This window comes from Dipodomys spectabilis, unplaced genomic scaffold (genome assembly GCF_019054845.1).
Source record: "Dipodomys spectabilis isolate Male_0828 unplaced genomic scaffold, ASM1905484v1 ptg000011l, whole genome shotgun sequence".
NCBI classification, from domain to species: Eukaryota; Metazoa; Chordata; class Mammalia; order Rodentia; family Heteromyidae; genus Dipodomys; species Dipodomys spectabilis.
This window is the reverse complement of record NW_024870688.1, coordinates 696297-718091: the sequence shown is the minus strand read 5'-3', so window position 1 is coordinate 718091 and position 21795 is coordinate 696297. Positions and strand designations below refer to the sequence as shown.

The window sequence follows — 21795 nt, the reverse complement described above, 5'->3', positions numbered from 1 at the left end:
TACCTGTTTGGTCAAGTTGGTCAAAATCACTCCATGAAAATATCTTAAAAGTATATCCAATTTAAGAGGTCAAATACATATTTTGTACTAACAGTCATCTTACAGCAATAACTTACTACCTAATTATACATGTATCTTCTTGCCTAACATATACTAAGAGCTGAAAGTGATCTCTTTTATCTAACTTAATGGTGTAAATGCTTTGATTATGATGATGCTGTTATTTGACAAATAGAATGTACAGAAGTGCGGTTCCACTGAAATGACAGGATAGAACACTGATAAATAACAACATTGCAACACAGCTCTTTTCAGCCTCACTCTGTTCACATTGGCAAGCAACAATGCAACCACACACAAACACACACACACACACACACACACACACACACACACACATATACACATACACACCCATGTGGGCACATGTACACACACATATACATGCATGCCAAATTCAGGGTTTATTGTACAAAATAGTTCAAATAAAATATTAATGATTAGGAAAGATGATAATTTGCCTTATTACAAAATAATACATAATCCAGTCACCACTGTTGTTACATTTGACCTGTCTCTCCACATGTAACCACTTAATTTATTTTTAGTTCATTCACTCATTCATTCATTCATTAGTTTAATGCTAATATTAGAGATTGAACTCAGGACCTGGCTCTGTCCCAGAATTTGTTATTTTTTTTTTTGTTTTAGTTTTCTCAAGGCTAGCATTTTACTGTTTATACTAAGCTCCATTTCAAGCTTTTGTGGTTACTTTCAAATCATAATCTAATGAACTTTTTTTTTCTTGGTCTGGTTTCAAAGCACAATCATCAGATTTCATCTTTCTGATTAGGTAGGATTAAAGACCTGAGCCACCCGGGTGGCTCCTATTTTTCCAATACTTATGTAATGCACATACTTAGATAGTAATTTAAAACTGAGAGCACAGAAGCAAAATGTACAGTGATGATATTGTCTTGTCAGAAATTCAAGTTAGTAATGTAAATTTCTTCTTAAGTCTATACACAAAAAATACTTAAGAAATATGATGATGATGTGTGTATATGTGTGTATATGTGTGTGTTTGTGTGTGTGTGTGCTGTTGCAATATGTTCCACATATAAGCACTGTGCAGGGGTGTCCAGCCATTCACAGTTATTGCATGAATACCTGCCTTGAGATACCAACTCATGGACAATGTCTAGGTGTCCAATCTAGGCTTCCCGATGAAGGGGCGTATACTCATCCTCATCCCTAGTATTCATATGAGTGGCCTTTTCGGAAAGTAGTCTCCGCACTGTAGTGAGCTGCAAGGCAAACACTCTAACACTGAGGCACATTGCCAGCCCAAGTATTAAGATTCTTGCCTGTAATTTGGTCAAAGCTATGTCTCTTTATGTAGGCGACTAAAAATGTATTTACTAATTTCAAGTAAATACATAAATTCTATTTCCATCTCTTTTAAAAAGTAAAAAAAAAATTGTTTGCTCTGTAAATTGATTAGAAGCATGGATTTTGCGGCTAGCTAGGTCATTGCACATCTGTATCTCTTTTCCTCTGTCTCTTTCATGGTTCTCATAGACAATATGGTTGCTCCATAATTATCCTAATTTATTTTGCTTTTATATTTTTGGTTGCATCATTTCACTTTCTGCTCTGCCATTTCCCAAAACAGCACCACATAAACAGAAAAATCCAGAAGTGGTGCTGTGGCTCAAGTGGAAGAGCACTTACCTTGATTTGAAGAGCTCAAGGACAGTGTCCAGGCCCAGAGTTCAGGCCCCAAATCTAATTTTTAAAAAAAGAATCTAAATACTTGATAATTCTACTAACAGATCTGACTGAAATCAGTTGAATCACACTTTTCCTGTACAATGAAGGAATAGGTCCAGGCTAGGAAAGCAGCTAGAGAAGGCAGGCAGATTGTAGAAGATTGTATCTGTGACAAAACTTTGTGGAAAATGGAATCCAGGATTACTTACTGGTGATTCACTTCTACTTGAAGCATGATTCTGAACTATTGCTTGTTGATTCTGAACTATTGCTTTGATCATTATAATCTCCAAGAAGAAAAAGTGAAATTTAATTGATAACAAAGGACTACTAATACATTTTGACTTCTCATTAAGCATCTTCAATCATCAAAATCACCTGAAGACAATAGACAGGCCTATTTTTGGATGAAAAGTGTCTTTAAAAATAACAAGAATTTAGGTAGTCATACAAAGGACTTCTATTTTACTACTGCATTATACATTTTTTCTAATGTTGAATAGCAACATTAGAAAGCTACTAGAAAGCTCTTAAAGCCCATATGTTGAATAGTGAGTTATCTTACACTATAATGTGGTATTTCCCAAATCATTTACGTAGAAGACATTGTTTCCTATTTTCTCATTCCCAGAATAACCTGCACATGAAGACACCACTGGTCCTCATTTTCAGTCTGTACCTTTGAATACTGAGGAAAATCTTTCCTCTGCTCTCTATCAATTCCCTACTCTCCAGTTAGAATAATTTAGAAGAGCAAAAATGGAAAAAGTGAAAATAAATCATGGTGAAAAATCATATGCAGAAAATTCACCAGATTTTTCTGACCAGTTCAACCAATGTGAACTATTGGGGAAATACATTGACATCTCATTCCCACTGGCACTCAAAGTCTCTGGTTACGTAACTCTGACGAAGACAAGGAACAAGAGAAAAAAGTGAGGAACGGAATCAATTGCAAGAAAAAAATGGAGTAGGATCCAAGCAAATTTCTTCTTTGGGATGCCGAAATTAATCGCCTTACTATGGTGCGGAGACTACTTTCCAAATAGGCCACCCAATTGAATACTAGGCATGAGGATGAGTATATCCCTCTTCATCAGGAAGCCTAGAGTGGACACTTAGACATTGTCTATGAGTTGGTAGCTCAAGGCAGATATTCATGCAATAGCTCTGAATGGCTGGACACACCTACACAGTGCTTACATGTGGAATAATAACAGATTGGCTTTTTTCTTACTTCATCATGATGCAGATACCAATCCCCAAACTAAAGGCCTCTTGACCCCCTTGCATATTACTGCTAGGAATAGAAATAGCAAAGATACCTTGTATCTACTTCTGTTGAACCACTATATCAAACCAGGTCTGAAGAACAACTTGGAAGAGACTGCATTTGATATTGCCAAAAGGATAAGTATGTATCACTACCTCTTTGAAGTTGTGGAAGGCTGTACAAATTGTTCTCCTAAGTTGTAATGGTTTGAATAAGTTTCTTAAATTTCAAAAATGCCAGTCCATCCTTTGTGTCCCTACAAATTTTTTTTCACAATACAAAGCAACAGCAATATCTTACTTTAAAAATTCATGGATTCCATGGTATTCTTCCAAGTGAATTGCCTGACTTTGTTGTCAAAATGTATTCGTTGTTTGTATACATCTATAATGATTTCAGCAGAGTTTGTGATTTTTTTAAATCAGAAATAATTTTAACTTATCTGTTGAAATGAATAATATAGACACTAAAGATGTTCCTGGTGCTTTTTAGAAAAAAGTATATCTATGTTTGTATAATGTCCATAATCTATTTCATTCGCTCCTAGATATAATAATTTGAATTCTACATTGTTATATAATGTATAGGTTCATTAATAAATGTGTCCTATCAGATTGCATTCCTCATAGAAGAAGTTTAAGATTCCTTTTTTTCCTGGGTCCTAATATTATTTTATTTCTTTTGGATAAAATGACAATGTTATCTAATTTCAAGTTTTGTAAAGGTTATGCTATGTAAAGGCCTTTCGAAGGTGAAGATTTAATACAATGATGTCAAACTAACCTTTAATTCTATGAATTACATGTATTGTTACACCTGTATTTTTGTAATCAACTTTTTAATAACTGTTTTTCATTTCTTGCATCAGAAGAATGAAAAATAAGGAATACTTCACAAAGTTTCCTATCATCCTTGTGCAAGTGCCATGTTAATCTCTGTATTGTTGTAATTTGTGTAGACCTGCTGCTGAAGCATGTAGAATCCTCTAAATTTAAGTACTTAATGATGCAATCTTTATACAGGTATATATCCATGGATGCCTATTTGTAACAAGGAACCCTTATTGTTCCTAAAAATGCTATTGATCTTATTTCTCTAAAATTCTGTATATAGTGGAAAAAAACTGATATCGTTTGGTCGATTGCTCACATTTACAATTTTTTTGTCAATGACTATTTTGTCGTTTTCATTTTAAATTTGATCATACTTTGTAGCCTTTACAGCTAATTCCAAAAGTGATGGCTTTTCAAGTACTTATTTACCAACTGAGTTAGCTTTGTGGAGCTTATGGATTCATAGTAAGCCTTGCTTAAGAGCTACTTCTAAATTTCTGCAGCTTAAAATTTCTCAAATGAAGTCTTGCTGGGACAAATGTCTGCCTGAACCTTTACCCTTCTTCCATGTAGGAACAGACCAACCACAATATCTTACCCTGACAGCATAGATTGTCTTACTGAAACAAAACTAATCTTAGTTACAAGGGATCATAGAGAGATGAACCGTTTAGACCAAATTGTTCAGAATGGAAGGTATTTTATCAAAATATAATTGTTTATTATACTTATCATTTGAAAAGTAGCTAAAGCCAAGAAGGTGAAAAAATTGTTCATATGCATGATTACCTACTGTCCTGGCCTGTCTATCATCCAACTAGGCAGGAACTTACACTACTGACTTTCTATCACCAAATATTTCCATAGCTCCTGGAGCAGTCCATATGTTTCTCCTAGATATTAGGCCTTAAATTGGTAATGCTTTAATCACAGTGTTTCCTCTTGGCTCTAGGATGTAAATCTACAAATGGTAAAGCTTTAAGTCTAACTCTACCAAAAGCTAAGGTAGAGATAATGGAATAATACTTTAAAACAGAGTTGCCTTTGATTCGCTAACCACAACACAACAATGCAAAACAATTTTTATATTATATATACTTATATATTTATATTTATATGTGCTGATTTTAAATTTCACACAGTGATTCTTACTAGAATTGATAATTTGACAAATATATTGACATTTATTCCCATAAATGGATTGGAATATAAATAATTAGGTTTAGAATATATATTAGAATATAAAAGTATCAATGCAATGTCTTCGCTATAAACTTGTGATACCTTCTACGTGTTCATAGTCTTCTGAATTCACATGGTAAAATAACAGTATTTTTTTCTGCTAATCTATAAGGGATTTTACTCTGATGCTCTGTTTATTGTTTTAACTCGCTTGTCCCAAAGTGTTTTAATCCATATTTCTGAAGCATTCTTACTGATTATACACAAATTTTGCTGATATGATGCCTAAAAGCTATTATTCTTCTGGAGGACCCATGGTCCTAGGACACCAGGTCCCAGTTATCTGCACCATCAGATAACAAGCGCAAGACTTCTCACATAGGCCCATGCAACATGCCAGCGGAAAATAATTGAAGACTCATTTCGATTTCTCATTTCCTATAACATTACAGGGCCCCAATTCCCTTCAAGAGTTAGCAATAATCAAGTGTGAAATGCTAAGCAACTTTCAATGAAAGATGAGATCATAAAATCTGAGAGAAAGTACTGTAATTCAAACTTTCAATTTACAGATGACCAGCCCATATGAGTGAACAAAATCACAAATGAACAAGATTATTTTTAATACCCCTCTCATAGTGATTAATGAAAGATTTCATTGCAGCCAAAAAATAGTTTCTGGAATGATAGATCCATAATTGGTCTACCAAGGCTAGGAAAACTTGATTTAGAGGTCAAATATAATTTTGAAAATCATTAACTAAGATCTTTAGTGCTTCAAAACACTGGTACTTCAGTAAAACTAGGTTCTGTAGTATAAAAATGTTGCCATTCTCAAACCAATGATAACCTACATTTAATCTACTGAAAGTATATTCATTTTCAAATAAACTATTTAAAATCACATTTGCCAGAATAACAGTTGACAAGTAGATGATAGTGACATTACAAGATTTTCAAGTGTAGGGAGCAAGTTACAATAGAGTTGATTTATTTACCCAGCACTAATACCAAACAAGTTCAACCATTCATTAAAGTACCCCCCACGATTTGTGTTGTTCAGTAGGTGCCTTCCAGAAATGTGTTATATAGATCAGCCTCCCATATTTCAAACTCAAATATTAGCTAATAAAGTAAATTTCATCACATAAGAAGGTACATTTTAAAAAGTCACTAATAGTTGCTTTATCATGTGTTATTTTCTGTTTTCCCTATCTGCCTAACATAGTAAGAAATATGACTTTAAGTCTTGAATATGGGTCCTGATGAGAGATGTGACAAACATAAAATCTGTCTTCTATATCTATCATATTCCTCTAAGTAGTAAATTTTAGTTTTCTTCTTTTTCCAAAACTTATAGGTAGTAGAAAAAATTATCCTACGTAAAATAAAATAATCACACACCATTGTACAAAGCCATTTATAAAAACTGGTAGTTAGGAATAAATTCTAAGCGATTTTTAAACTTTCTTGTTGACTAAAGATTAATCTTCCAAATGAACGAGAATAAAATCATATCTAAGTGCTTCACATCTCCAGTCTTTCAAATTGTTATTGCAGATGAATGAATTATGGAAATATAAGCTGAAATCAGTTCAAGTATACGTGGGATTGAAACAAAGGAGGAGGCTACAATGCTTGATAAGAAATGTACTCATTATCTTGCACATGTAATTGTAACCCTTCTGTACAGTATTTTCACAATAAAAAAATTAAAAAAAGAAACTCATGGAATATATATAAACTTTTCAAAGTATTAACAGACAATTTAACACAATGACTATCAGGAAATTGAAAACAGAGAGGAACAATAGTAAAGAAATAGAATGAATGAAAAATGGAACAAGGGGCAAGTACAGCTAGAATACTCAATGTACATATGTAACAAAGGAAGTGGAAAATCTGAACTAAATCTTGGAGAAAGGGTTGGTTGAGACTGATAGAAGGAGTGACTCTGATGCAGGAGCTTTAGACAATTAGATGGACATATTTAATTGTAACACACTTGCACAACCTTTTGAAATTCAGTTAAAAAACACAACAAACAAAAACATTCAAAAATCTCAACCAAACATCAATCTCTAGAGAGTATGAATATGATCTCTCAAGATTTTAAGCAGCTAATGAAGGGCAGTCTTTGGAAAAGCAAACAAAGCTGTTCAAAGAGGATAGTTTGGGGTAGGGGAGACTTTTAACAGATTTAAAAAGATTGTCTAAGGTTATAAATCACCTATATCTACTGCAAATATTTTCTTCTGTGAGTGCTCTTTATCTGAACTGGATACTCCAGTCCTGAGGCACAGTTGATAGCTTGTGAAGACAGAATGGAAGAAATAAGATCAAGAACCTATTACTCCACTGGAGAGAAAACAGTCCTCTATGATTTCTCTCAATGTCTTCACTCTTCCATTTTCATACTTTTAACAACGTCAAGTTATTTTGAATTATATCTTTCCTTCTTTGTTCTTGCAAAGGAATTGTTCAAAATAATTCATTAAATATTATTTGCCATTATTTTCTATCATGCTGTTTATTTGTCCAAGCGAGTCCATTAAACTTCCCCTTTTCATTTGGTTGCCACGGAATCTCAACAACAATGTTAATGAGTACAAACGCTAATGCAAAACTTTGTCTCCAAAAATCCAGTCCAAGAACCTATAATCACAAATATTTAGCTATAATTTTTTTCTTTTTTCTTTTACCTTGAAATCTTCTTGTGTCTAAAGTGCCCACAAAAATAAGTACTCCACCACTTTTTGGTTCAATCACTTCTAACCTCAAAGATATATTTTGCTAACAAAATGCTTAGAGGAAACCTAAGAATACTCCACTTTTATCTTCTCTCTTAAGACTCTCCTTAGATACCATATAAGGACCAGTGAAGTTATTCTTTGCAAAATTATTTCAATAGATTTCTCTTGGTCTTGTATTTGCTCAACAAGATGTATGGAGAAGCATAGAGTTAAATCACCGATTCCTTGGATGACATTGTCTGTTACAAAGGACAATACTTCTATGTCCTACTTATATGTCCTATTCTTAGCTCTTGCCTGATTTCCAATTAATCACAGCTTCTTGGCTTCAAGTCTAGTGAAACGGAAGGACTATAAGGCGTCCTCCAATGCTACATCTTCAAGGTTTCTCTTTGAAAACTCCTTTACTTGGAGGTAGAATTTATCTTCATGTCTTCATTCAATTTGTTCTGCATTATACTGAGTAAAATAGGCTCTGTAAAATCACTTTAGGTAGCAAAAACATTAAGACAATCTATATCAAAAAGTTTTGGCCCCCTCCACTGCTGAAACCAATATGCTTAGCTAGGGTTTCTAATAACGTGTTTTCTTACCTTTTCAGTTGCTCAATTCTTTTCTGATCCCCAAACTTTTTGGTTTATGTAATAAGAGAAGTCTTCACTATCTCATGTTAATAAGGATATTATATTTTTGAGCTAATTAGTAATGTGAAATCATTGGTTTGAAGTATCCAATCAGATATTTTTTCTGTGTTTCAATGCTTCTCGTGCAAAGGTATTGTGGGAAGTATTAAAACAGAAAAGTGTAAATTCAATAGGTTCTTTCATTGTGAAGGGCACTTTCTCCCTAAATATTTTGACCCAAATTATTTTTTTAAGAGAATTACTGTTTAGTAATTAAAGGTCAATTCATAAATTTTGATGTCTTATTTTTTAAAAAAAAACTTTGAATTTAAATTCCACTACAACCTTGTTTCACACAATAAGAGTATATTTCTTGGGTAAGGACAATTCTCATGGGAACCTACGGGATTTACAGCAAGGTTTGTGAGGTTTGTTTGTTTACTGTGAAAATTAGCCATCTTACCCACATTGCTCCCTCTCAGCTAAGTCTCCATGGATTTCTTTGAATGAAAGCTATTTTCCCAGGAAATTTTAAATTTTCTTAATAGGCTAAGTTAAAAAGTTAGAACAATTAAAATTTACCTGTCATAATTTTAAACTCTTTGAAATTCCTTTATCAGAATCGCAAATTTACCAATCCTAATTTCACCTTTACCATCAAAAACAGTTAACATGTTGTTTTTATGATATAGTATCCATGAAACTATTATTTTCCAGTGGCTTTGTTATGCATACATATGAACATATAAGCTGATGCTGAGCAAAATGAACTCCAAGATATGGAACAAGATATTTATTTGCAGTTGTTGTTTTTATTGTACTATGTGGTTTCTATTTTCCTTGGGTTTTTCCCCTATGGTTTATCTCCGACTGTGTTTGATTTTGGTACCCTGTGTATTGTGTATACATTTACCTTAATTAGGGAAGGGAAGAGGAACAACAAAATGGTGAGACAAAGGACAAAGGGCAAACCAATGCCATAGCAATACTCACAAGACAATATGTTGTAAATATACATTACAACTTGTGAGGGGTTTTGGGATGAAGGAAAACTGTGAGAAAAATGAGAAAGGGGATAACAAGTTTGAAAAGTTATGTATTCACTGCCTTACAATTGCTAACCCACTACACATCACTTTCACCTTAAAATTAAATTTAAAAAATCAGCTGCATGAAATAAAATTTCACTGTATTGCTATAGTAAATATTATTCTGTATGTAGTAACTTTAAAAAAAAGTCCTATTTGGCGTCTAATTTGAATTGATTACCCCTTCTTTTTCAGAGGGCGATCAACTTAAATGTTATCCAACTAAACTAGACAATTTTTCACAATATACTTGCCAATATTTTCAAAAAAGAAAAAATTATTACATTCTCATACTAAAACCGAAAACTGTTTAATTCTATGGAAACCTATAATTTTAAATTCCTATGACTAATAACTACTCACTTTCAAATTCTGAATATTACATACCTGAGAGATTCAAAATAGTACCTGTTTGCATGTTATGTAATTCTGCAATAGATGCATTTTCCAATGGGTTGTTACAGAATGCGAAGTGAACAGAAAAATAGCCACTTTCTGGTATAGGATAAAACTATAAAGCATCCGTTATAATTAATTCTTCAAGAGTAAGCAATAGTTTATCAGATTAAGCTATTATTTCTATGACCATCAATCCCAAAATTTAAGCCATAAAGTCATCCTAGAACAACAGTTTCCAACTCGTAGGGTGCACCTCAAAATTCCCTTAATTCAAATCACAAATAACTTATCTCTATTGAGAAAAAATACTACACCTCTGCTATTGTGATGCCCTCCATGTTCTGGAAAGAACACCACAATAAACTGGGTTGCATCATTTTTCCTCCACAGGTATTTTTGCAAATATTATTTATATTTATAACTTTTTTAACTATCATAGATATTCAGGATGCTAAGATCGGAAGATTACAGTTCAAAGCACACCCTGGGAGGAAGGTTCCCTAGAATCTTATCTCCAATAAACTTCCCAGTAAAAGCCAGACACAAGTGGTACTGAGATTGAAGTGGTAGGGCATAAGCCCTGAGCTTAACAGGCTCAGAGACAGTGTCCAGGTCCAGAGTTCAAGCCCTATGACAAAGCAATAAAACAAAAACAAAAATAAAAACAAGCCCTAAACATAGCATTTTTCTCATTGTATACAGAGACACATAATTAAGGAAATTGCTTCCTGTGTTACATACAGGTAGAAGAAAGAAGATGTCACACAATTATTCTCTTCATACCATGTTATATTAAAGCCTCAAAAATTGCTTTTTCTAAATTTATAAATTAATATAATCAATTTGTTGGCATCTCGGTCTACATTATTCACATTATCATTTTATACATGAAGTGTTGGTATTATCTATTAACTGAGTTCTAATTACAGCTCTCTTGAAAAAATATGCTAGGCAAATAGAATGCAAGAAACATTTGTAAATTTGTCAATTAAACCCTCTACTTAAAGAGAATTTTGTAGTATCTTGTAGAATATGAAATTACAAACAAAACCAAAATATTTATTTGAAATCGAAACTCTAATTTAGCAAGATCTATAAAGACCTACATTAGTTGAACTTTGCTATTCCTCCAGGCTTAAGCTTTTGTAATCCTTCATCCTTTCATTGGAATCTAACTGAATGATGATTACTTACTATTTCAAATTTTGGATGGGAATCATGAACCATTTTGCATCTAGGAATGTTCTGTAATGAAGAGAGCATTTAAAACAAAACTGAGGATTATATAAAAGTTGCATTTCAATAGAAAAATTGGCTTCTCAAAACATAATGAAGAAATTAACCCAAACTTCCAACTGTGTATTACTTTCTTGTTTGGTGTGTTTTATTAAGACAACATTATACTACCTGGTCCAGGGAAGGTATCAGTAGTAATTCCAGTCTCTAATCCCCTGTCAGTCTGAGTGCTATTGCCCCACCATACTTTCTTGGTTTATGTATTTATTTATTTGTTTGTTTGTTTATTTATTCATTTTTGGGTCCATTAATGGGGCCGGACTCTGGGCCTGGGTGCTGTCTCTCAGCTTTTCAGCTCAAGGCTAGCGCTCTACCACTTGAGCAACAGAGCCACTTCCGGCTTTTTTCTTTTTGCTTATGTGGTGCTGAAGAATCGAACCCAGGGCTTCATGCAAGGCAAGCGCTCTACCACTGAGCCACTTTCCCAGCCCCTTCTTGGTTTATTTAATCTAGATACAGACTAGCAATTCTGAACTTCTCCAGTGATATTATCCACTAGACTTCTCAGACTCTTCATGTACTATTTTCAAAGATCTTCTAACAATTGACACAGGGTATCAACATTTTCAAATGCACCTGCGGGGTCTCTGATTCATTCCTCCATGGATCCAATCCCTTTAATATTGATTACTTGACTCTTTTACTATCTCTGGTCCTGCCTATGTAATATTCTCAAACTTTTTTGAAGAAAGTCCACTTGAGGACTTTCTAACATTAAAAATTATCACTTGATTCTAGTCCTACTCAGGACATATTTTCTATTGATTTCTAACTTTTCTACATATTCTGAGAGTTGTTTCATTTGTGTATATGTGTGTGCACATATAAGTGCCTCTATGTGTATGTCTATGTTTATATGTATGTATACAAAAGCCTCAAGCTCTGATTCATCATTCTTGCTCATGACTGTTATTCCATCACCTGAACCACTCTTCCAATCCAGGTTTTGGCTGGTTAATTATAGATAGTGTCTCAAAAACTGTTCTGCCCTGGCTGGATGCAAACTGAACTTCCCAGGCTCCTTTACATTCTTAGGTTTCATTTATCCAGTAGAATCAACTTTTAAACTACAAACATTTTTGTGAGTATAAAGTCTAAGCTGTAGCCCAGATTTTTAACTCAAGACTTCATATAAAGATTGATGAACATACACATTACATATGCTGAGTGCACACTGTTAGAAATGTGATCCTAAGCTGGGTGGTGGTGAGATCTGAGGATTGGGTTCAAAGCCAACCTGGAGACTCTATTCTCCAATTTACTGCAAGAAAACTGGAAGCGGCACTGTGGCTCAAGTGGTAGAGCATTAGCCTTGAGCAGAATAGCAGAAGGACAGTGCCCAGGCCCAGAGTTCAAGTGCCAGGACCACCACCAAAATATATATATATGTAAAGGAAAGAAAAAAATGTCATCTTATTCACCAGTTCATGGCTAGTATAATCACTGCTCTCTCAAGATGGAATTTTTTTTTCCAATTAAGTCCATGCTCTTATATCTGACTTGCATTGGAAACAGAATTATTCTTCCATTCTACTTTCTACAAAGTTGTGTCATTAGCAAGCGTGATTTAGAAAGGGAGTGGCCTTATACTTCAAGTTCCACGTAGGAGTAATACTTTTTCTATAGCACTCTCATAAGTCTACATATTGGACTTGGCTTTATTGTTTCAACGTGGTCCTATTTGTAGAGTCTTCCTTATTGTATTGAACCCTTATACTTAAACACAGAATTTCTCTTTCTCTTATTATTGCTATAGTTAACATGAGTTAACAAATTTATGTACACTTGGAAAATAATGCGCAGCACATACACTCACAAAAAAAAATGGTCTGAGAACCTTCTTCCACTTTAAAATTAGCCTTAATTTACAGAGAATTTACAAAGTTTGAACTCAATATCCTCATGGATAATGTGTTTGTAAGAAATATAAATTTCATATTTTCTCTTCACTAAGTTGTCTCTGAAACATGTGTTGCCTCAGGTCCAAAGGTGTCCTTGTGCTGTTTCGGTGAAGCCAGAAAACATTCATTATACCTCAAGCAGCACCATAGATTGTTCCTGGAAGTAATTGTTACTGGATGTGGAAACTGATCCCAGGAGAGGAATGGAACATAGCAGATTGACAAAGTTCAAGTTAACTTGTGCTTTCCTTTTTACTGTAAAAGAAGAGAATCTGAAGGCTTGAAGGAAACTCTGTCCCTGACTTTTTCTAGTGTGCTTTTACTCATATATAATTTTTCTGTAAACTTCTAGTTGAGAGTATTACAAAAAGATATAATGTGCCATTAGTTGGCCAGCATAGAACAAAAGGAAATAACGTTGTTTTAAATATGTTCTACTGCAGGGGCTGGGAAGGTGGCTCAGTGGTAGAGCACTTGCCTTGCATGCCTGAGGCCCTGGGTTCGATTCTTCAGCACCACATTAGCAAAAATAAGCCAAAAGTGGTGCTGTGGCTCAAGTTGTAGAGTGCTAGCCTTGAGTTGAAGAGCTGAGGTAAAGCGCCCAGGCCCAGAGTTCAGGCCCACAACTGGACCCCCCCCCCAAAAAAAAATTCTACTGTGAAGAAACAAAGACATGGATGTTTTAAAGTGTTTTATGGATGGATATTTCACCCCTGAGATGATTCTTTTGTTGCAGGAGTCAGTTATCAATTCCTTATTTTGGTCCTGAGTTCTCCAGAGCAATAGGATTCCAAAAAAGCATCCAGTGCATATGATCAGCAAAAGGAGCCACTTCTCAGACAAGTATTCCTTTAAGGAGGGTCCCAAGGAAATATCAGATTTTGTTTGCTTTTTTGTTTAGCTTGTGTTGGTTCTGGGCTTGAACCCAGAGACTGGACCCTATCCCTGAACAGTTTTCTTTCCTGCTCACCTACCCCTAAAGCTAGTACTCTACTGCTTGAACCAAAACTCCACTTCTGTTTTTTTTGCTGTGTAATTACAGATAAGAGTTTGACAGACTCTCCTGCCTGGTTTGGCTTTAACCTAAGATAGTAAGAAAGCCAAGTGACATCAACTGTATAGGCTTCTCTTTTCAAACCAGAAATATTACATGAAGTTTATTGTAAAGCTAATATTTGATAATTTTTTCTTTCTTTTTTATTGTGAGCATACCGTACAGAGGAGTTACAATTACATGGGCAAGATAACGAGTACATTTCTTATAAATCATTGCTGCCTCCTCTTTGTTTCCCCTTCCCATCCCTTCCCATATACCCCCCTTCTCCCCACCCGATCCTCCACCCAACCAAAGTTATAAAGTTCGTTTTTCGACATAACAACCTATACATCTCATTGTTGCAATGTTTCCACGGGTATCCCTAGTTAAACGCTTTGTTTTTAGAGAATATGTCCAGCAAAGAATCCATAACATAACTCAGTAAAAGTAGGTGCACTGAATCATTTTCGAATTTTGTTTTTTTGCTTGGGAAGATTAATGATCTTGTCGTTCCTTTTGGGGAAACTTAAAGTCATATTTCAACTTTTTTGTTGGTTGTGGGGCTTGAACTCTGATCCTGGGTGCTTAACTACAGCACCACCTCCGGGTTTCTGGTGGTTAAATGAAGGTTAGGGTCTCATGGACTTTCCTGACCAGTCTGGCTTTGAACTACAATCCTCTGGTCTCAAACTCCTGAGTAGCTAGTATTACAGGTGTAATCCACCAGCACCTGGCTCATATTTGAATTTATGTTCACTGAATGACACTGTGTAGACAAAGAATGGAAATTTTAACAAAATGATGACATTGCAGCATTTCAGAAAAATTGAAGTAGCAATAAATATGTACTCCTTTTCCATTTTGTTACATTAATGACTGATGAGGTATGAGACCCTTACATTAGCATCCTCTGCCATCTGTATAGGTATATTTAGTATCAGGAAATGTTTATAGAGAAATGTAGAAAGAATGAGATTTTTAGAAAGCAAAGGAGATAAGGTATGAAAGAATAGCATAGGAGATACATTTATCACACAGAGATTAAGAGCTAGCCTAAGAGATTTAGAATGCTAAAGGCAATGAGGGAAAGCCTAGGTGACAACTAGTCCTACAATAACCAAAAATGGTTCTCTAGAACAATTTCTGGTATACCTTAATTACTATAATTTATTCCCTCTATCTGGAGTTATTCTTTATTATCTTTCACACCTATTAATTAGCCTCTGCCTTTTTGGTGCGATAACTGACCAAAAAGATTTCAAAATCACACTTAGCCTACCCTTCTCTTTGTGATTAGCAGTGACAACACAAATCCTGGAATACTTGAATTTCCAGAATTAAAATTTACCTGATATCTAAGCACATTCCTGGCATTAATTGCTGTGAATTAATGAACAAAACTTTTTCAACACAGTCTCCTCATATAAGTAACGTACATGAATTAGGGACTATTGTCAGATGTCAGTATGGAAGGAGCAATTATATATTCCAAGTATGGTATCTTTATTTTGCATTTACTAACTAAATGGTTTGTTTGTTTTTGTTTTTTTTGTTGTTGTTGTTGTTCTTTTTGCCAGTAGATGGGCTTAAACTCAGGGGTAGGGAATTTTCCTGAGCTTTTTTTTCTTGCTCAATGCTAGCTCTCTACCACTTGAGGCACAGCACCACTTCCAGTGTTTTGTTTTTTTTAATGTGTTACTAAGTAATTGGACCCAGGGTTTCATGGATGCTAGGCAATCACCTTACCATGAAGCCACATTCCCAGAGCCTTAAATAACTTTCTTAATATGGTATTACATTTTCATTCCATAACTATGTATCATAATTTTGGCCAGGTGCTAGAAAATGATGTAGAAAACAATACAATACAATAAGCCTAGTAAGGCTGGATGGACAATGAATAACTTTCATGGTCTAGCCAAGGAACAGAGGAACTTATCTCATGGAGCTTTTTCAACGAGCTGAGCGAGACAGCTCCTGACCCACAACCCACCTCCAGAATGAGAGGGCCACCTTGGGTTCCAGCTACATGGGGATGCTTCGCCACCTCCTCCAGCACCCATTCAAACTGTTTTTGTGAAAGAGAGAGATCAAAAGTCAGAATTACAATTAAGTCTGGTGCCAGTGCCTCAGAATTCTAATCCTAATTACACAGGAAGCTGAGATATGAGGATGATGGTTCATAAGCTGCCCAGGAAGGAACGTCTGTGAGACTCTTATCTCCAAATAACCACCAGAAAATCAGAAGTAGTGCTGTGGGCTCAAGTGGTAGATCACTAGCCTTTTGCTGAGGCTCTCGGGAACAGCACCCATGCCTAGAGTTCTATCCCCACAACTGACAAGAAGTGGACTTCCTACCACAAGAAATGGACTGAATAGCACCCATTGCCCTAGGGAGCATGGGAGCGAAGTCAAGCAGAGCTTTCTGTGAAGTTGAAGTCATAAGTAGGTCACCTGGCTCCTCTGTGCCTTGGTTTCGCCAGCTGCAAAACTAAACACAGTGAAGGATCCTCTTCCTCATGAGGATAGGGTTATGATGAAAGAGAGTCATGTTTTGTTTCATAATCCCACATCTGTTGCACAATTCATAACAGGCCCCACCTGAGCGCTTTCTGGCTATCTTCCTGTCATTTGCTCACAGAATTGCGGAGAACCTTATCTGAAGTTTGCTCCCTCTGTGCCTTGCCATGCTCCAGAGATCCCTTGTATAAATCCCTTGTTTCCTCACAACTGTCCTGTAGGGAGAATGAGGTTTGATGGTTGCGACCATACCCAGAGCTTCACCTGTGGTCATAATCGTCTGCTGTGATTTTTCTGCCTGCTCAAAGGGACTTAAGAAACCATTCAAGCCACATGAAAATCAAACACCACAGGCAGACCAGAGACTTCAACAAGAGACAGGTTAAGGACATAAGGGAGATACAGGATCTTCCCAACACCCCCCCCCCAAAAAAAAATCAAAGAACTCTTTTTTTTGTACCTAATATAAAAATTTATCTTTCTAACACTTTTTTTAATTTTTAACTTTTAACTTTAATTTTTTTTGTTTGCTATTAACTTTTTTTCTTCCTCTCATAATTTTTATTTTAGGGGTATATGTGTGTGTACTTTTTTTCCCCTCTTTTTTCTTTAAAAATTTTTTTGTTTAGCTCTACTGACCATTTGTCCTTTTTTTCTTTCCTTCTCACTCTTTTCAATTTTCTTCTTTTTCATTCTTCTTTGCGTGACTTAATTGCTGTTCTGCTCATCATTAGGTATGCCAATAGTCGATTATTAGATCTTAGCTCCATTGTGTACACACTTAATCCAGAAATTTATTACTCAATTTAAAACCTCTTAGATTTAAATTCTTTAATAGCAGTACTACCTCTTTATACCTATATAATATTTTAAGCATTTTTATTTTTAAGTTTTTCACATCTCTTTTCTATCCCTCCCCTTCTCTTATTCTATCCACGTTCTTCTCTGAATATTATGATTTCATTATTGCATACATTTTTTTTGTCGGTTTTGGGGCTTGAACTCTGGACAGGAGTGCTGTCACTCAGCTCTTCAGCTCAAGGCGAGCTCTCTACCACTTGAGCTACAGCGCCACTTCCTCATCTTTGCATAATTCTTAAGTGTTGCTCTTAAATTTTAATTTTTGTTTTTCTATTTTTCTTGTCTTTTTTCTTTCTCTTACTTCTTATTTTCTCTCTCTCTACTATCATTCTATCCAAACTCTTTCCCGCTTTGAGATTAGGATTTATTTGTTAACTCTCCCACTGCCTTTCCACATCAGCATATGCCTGTTTTTACTCATATCTCTCCCTAAACTTAATAATTTCTGTTTGCCAAATTCTTCTTTGCGGTTCGTAGCCCATTAATACATAGTTGTTTGATGTTGAATAGGTATATCTGTTGAACTAGATTGTATCTGCAGATTTTTGACTGTGCAACTACAGACTTTGGTTGATGCTTGCCTTAAAATAGTGTGCTAGCACAAAACTGGCATTACTTTCATCCCAAATGGGCCGAACAACCTGGAAAAACACAAGAAAAATGGCAAGTCCGTGTATCTCAACTCACACTCATGATAATCAGGGGTCAGAAAAGATAATCAATAATCCAGAGGAGAGTTGCCAAAAAACTCTACAAACACTACTGGTAAATATGGTAAATGAAAAGATTGAAAACATGCAAAGGACTCTGAATGAGCTTGATAGGGAGAGAGAGGAGGCAAAACAAAGGTTAATACAAGAATATCACGAGTGTGAGGAAGCTACTCAAAGATTGATACTGTAATTGAGTGAGCAGCTTGAGAACATTCAAAGAGAAATAAAGGAATGTCTTGAGCAGGCCGAGATCAGTCAAAGAGAACTACAGGAATTGTGTGAATGTGAAGAATTTAATCAGGAGTGATACAGGAATTGAGAGAGCGGGATGAGAATGCAGAAAGATCACTAAATGAATTCATGGAATCCATAAACAGAGAACTGAAAGACGTCAGGGAGACCACAAAGGGAATGCTGAATGGAACCCACCAGAAGGAATGGGAATAACCAATCAACTAATTGATTTGAGAATAAATACTGAAAACCAAATTCAGGAAGTAAAGAAGTTCACACAAGATCTAAAACAACGCTCCACAAAGAATTTGAAGCCATCAAAGCTGACCAACTAGAAGAAAAAGAAATTAAAATCAAAGTAGAAGTCTTGATAGTAGGTTAGACCATGAAGAAGATCGAATTTCGGGGATTAAAGACAGCCTAGATATTACAGAGAAAGAACATACAACCTTCCAAGACATCCAAGAAATATGATAAATCTATTCAACACGTGGAAGACACCATCAGAAGGCCTAATCTGAGGATAATGAGTGTAGAGGAAAACCTACAGACAGAAGTTAATGGTCTAGGAAATTTGTGTAACAGGATCCTAGCAGAGAACTTCCCAAACATGCAAAAAGATAGGCCTATATAGATACAAGAATCTTATGGAACCCCAAATAGACCAGACAAAAACAGGACATCCTAGTATCACATCATGATCTGCACCGGATCAATTCAGACCAAGGAATGGAGCCTTAAAGAACTCAAGGAGAAAGGAACAATCACCTATAAACTGAAACCAATTATAATCATGCCAGATTTCTGAGCAGAGCCGATTATAGCAAGAAGAGCCTGGAATGGTGTTTGCCATGCGCTAAAGACTAACAACTATTAACCAAGAATACTGTACCCAGGTAAAAACTCCTTCGTAACTGGAGGTCAAATAAAAACTGTCCATAGCAAAGAAAATTTGAAACAATATATCTCCACCAAACCAGCCCTACAAAACATTCTTAAAGACGTCCTACACATTGAAAACCAACAAGACCACAATAAAGGCCAAGAAATCGCACTCAAACTGAGAATCTAAGAACTATAGATAGAATCCAGTTGACTCAGCCCCCAAGAAGGTGGATAAAATGGCATGTACCCCCAAATACCTCTCAGTCCTATCTCTCAACATTAACGAATTTAACTCTCCAATTTCGCGGTTTAGACTATCTAGTTGGATTAAAAGCAAGATCCTTATATCTGCTACCATCAGGAGACAGATCTTGCCCATAAAAACAAACATGAAATGCTGGAACAAAATCTACTAAGCAAACCGCCCCCATAAACAGGCAGGAGTTGCAATCCTAATATCAGATAAAAGAGACTTCAAATTAAAATTCGTGTGAAGAGATAAAGAAGGTCGCTACATACTAATTAAGGGATCTCTCCTTCAGGAGGAAAATACAATTCAAAATACCTATTAGGCAAAAAAACAGAGCACCCAAATTTATCCATGAAACACTACTTTCTCTCAAATCCCACAGAGATCCAAAGGCATTAATTGTTGGGGAATTTAACACACCACTTTCCAAAATATATAGATCAATTCGGCAAAAACTCAAAAGAGAAACTGCAGATCTAAACAACTGCATAGTTCTACTAGATTGCATAGACATCTACCGAATATTCACACAGCAGCATCAGAATACACATTTTTCTCAGCAGCACATGGAACATCTTCCAAAATAGACCAAATTTTAGAACACAAAGCAAACTTGTCCAATTTCAGAAACACTGAAGTTATACCTTGCATTCTCTCAGATCACAAGGGAATAAAATTTAAACTCAACACCTAAAGCCACCAGAGAAAATCTGGTAACACATGGAGGCTGAACAACACACTGCTGAATCATGAGTGGGTCATGGAAGAGATTAGAATGGAAATTGATGAACACAAAATTTACCAGCTCCTCGGGGACACAGCAAAGGAAGTACTAAAGGGCAAGTTTATAGCTCTGATTTCCTACATCAACAAATGTGAGAGATCTGAAACGAGCCATTTAATGAGACATCTGAGCCTTCTTGAAAAAGAACAGCAAGATAATCCCCAATCCAGTAGACGGTAAGAAATAATGAAAATTAAATCAGAATTAAATGAATTAGAATCAAAAAAAAAAACAAAACCATAGAAAGAATAAAAAAAACGAAGATTTCTTACTTTGAAAAAATTAACAAAATTGAGACTCTTAGCAAATCTTATCAGAAAAAAAAGAGAACAAACCCAAATAAATAAACTCAGAGATGAGAATGGAAACATCACCATGGAAACAACCAAGATTCCGAACATTATAAGGAAATATTTCTGAAAACTTTATGCTAATAAGTTTGAGAACTTGGCAGAAATGGACCTTTTCCTAGCAAATATTCACATGCCGAATCTAAACCAGGATGAGTTAAACCATCTTAACAGGCCCATATCAAGCATTGAATTAGAAACAGTAATAACAGACCTCCCATCTAAGAAAAGCCCAGGACCAGATGGCTTTACAGCAGAATTCTATAAGGCCTTCAAAACACAGCTCATACCAATACTCCTCCAACTCCTCAACGAAGTTGAAAGAGAAAGTTCACTACTGAACTCATTCTATGAAGCCATAATTACCCCCGTCCCTAAACCAGGCAAGGACTCATCACAGAAAGATAACTATAGACCCATTTCTTTGATGAACATTGATGGAAAACTTCTCAACAAAATTTTGGCCAATCGACTTCAACAATTCATCCAAAAAATCCTACACCACAGTCAAACAGGATTCATTCCATGGAACATTCCTCAATACAATAATGGTGGTATATGACAAACCTACAGACAGCATTATACTTAATGGTGAAAAACTAAAGCCATTTTCTCTTAACTTGGGAATGAGACAAGAATGTCCACTCTCTCTTCTCCTCTTCCATCTAGTATTAGAATGCCTAGCTACAGGAAGAATACAAGATGCAAACCTAAAAGGAATTCAAATAGGGAAAGAAGAATATAATTCTCCCTTTTTGCAGTTGTCATGATCTTGTAATTAAAGAATCCCATAGACTCCACTCCCAAATTACTCAAGCTGATTCAAAACTTTGGCAAAGTAGCAGGACATAAAATTAACCCTCAAAAAGCAATGGCTTTTCTGTATATCAACAATGAGAAAAGTGTGGCTGAAATTAGGAAAGCATCTCCATTCTTTTTTTTTTTTAATTTTATTTTATTTTATTTGAGAACATACTGTACAGAGGGGTTACAATTACATGGGCAGGATAATGCTTACATATCTTACCAAGTATTGCAGCC

At 35.4% G+C, this 21795-nt stretch overlaps 1 pseudogene; it reads right to left on the bottom strand.

The window, feature by feature from the left end:
- Nucleotides 1-3921: 3921 nt before the first annotated feature.
- On the bottom strand, nucleotides 3922-4021 carry LOC122128326 (annotated as a pseudogene).
- Nucleotides 4022-21795: the final 17774 nt, after the last annotated feature.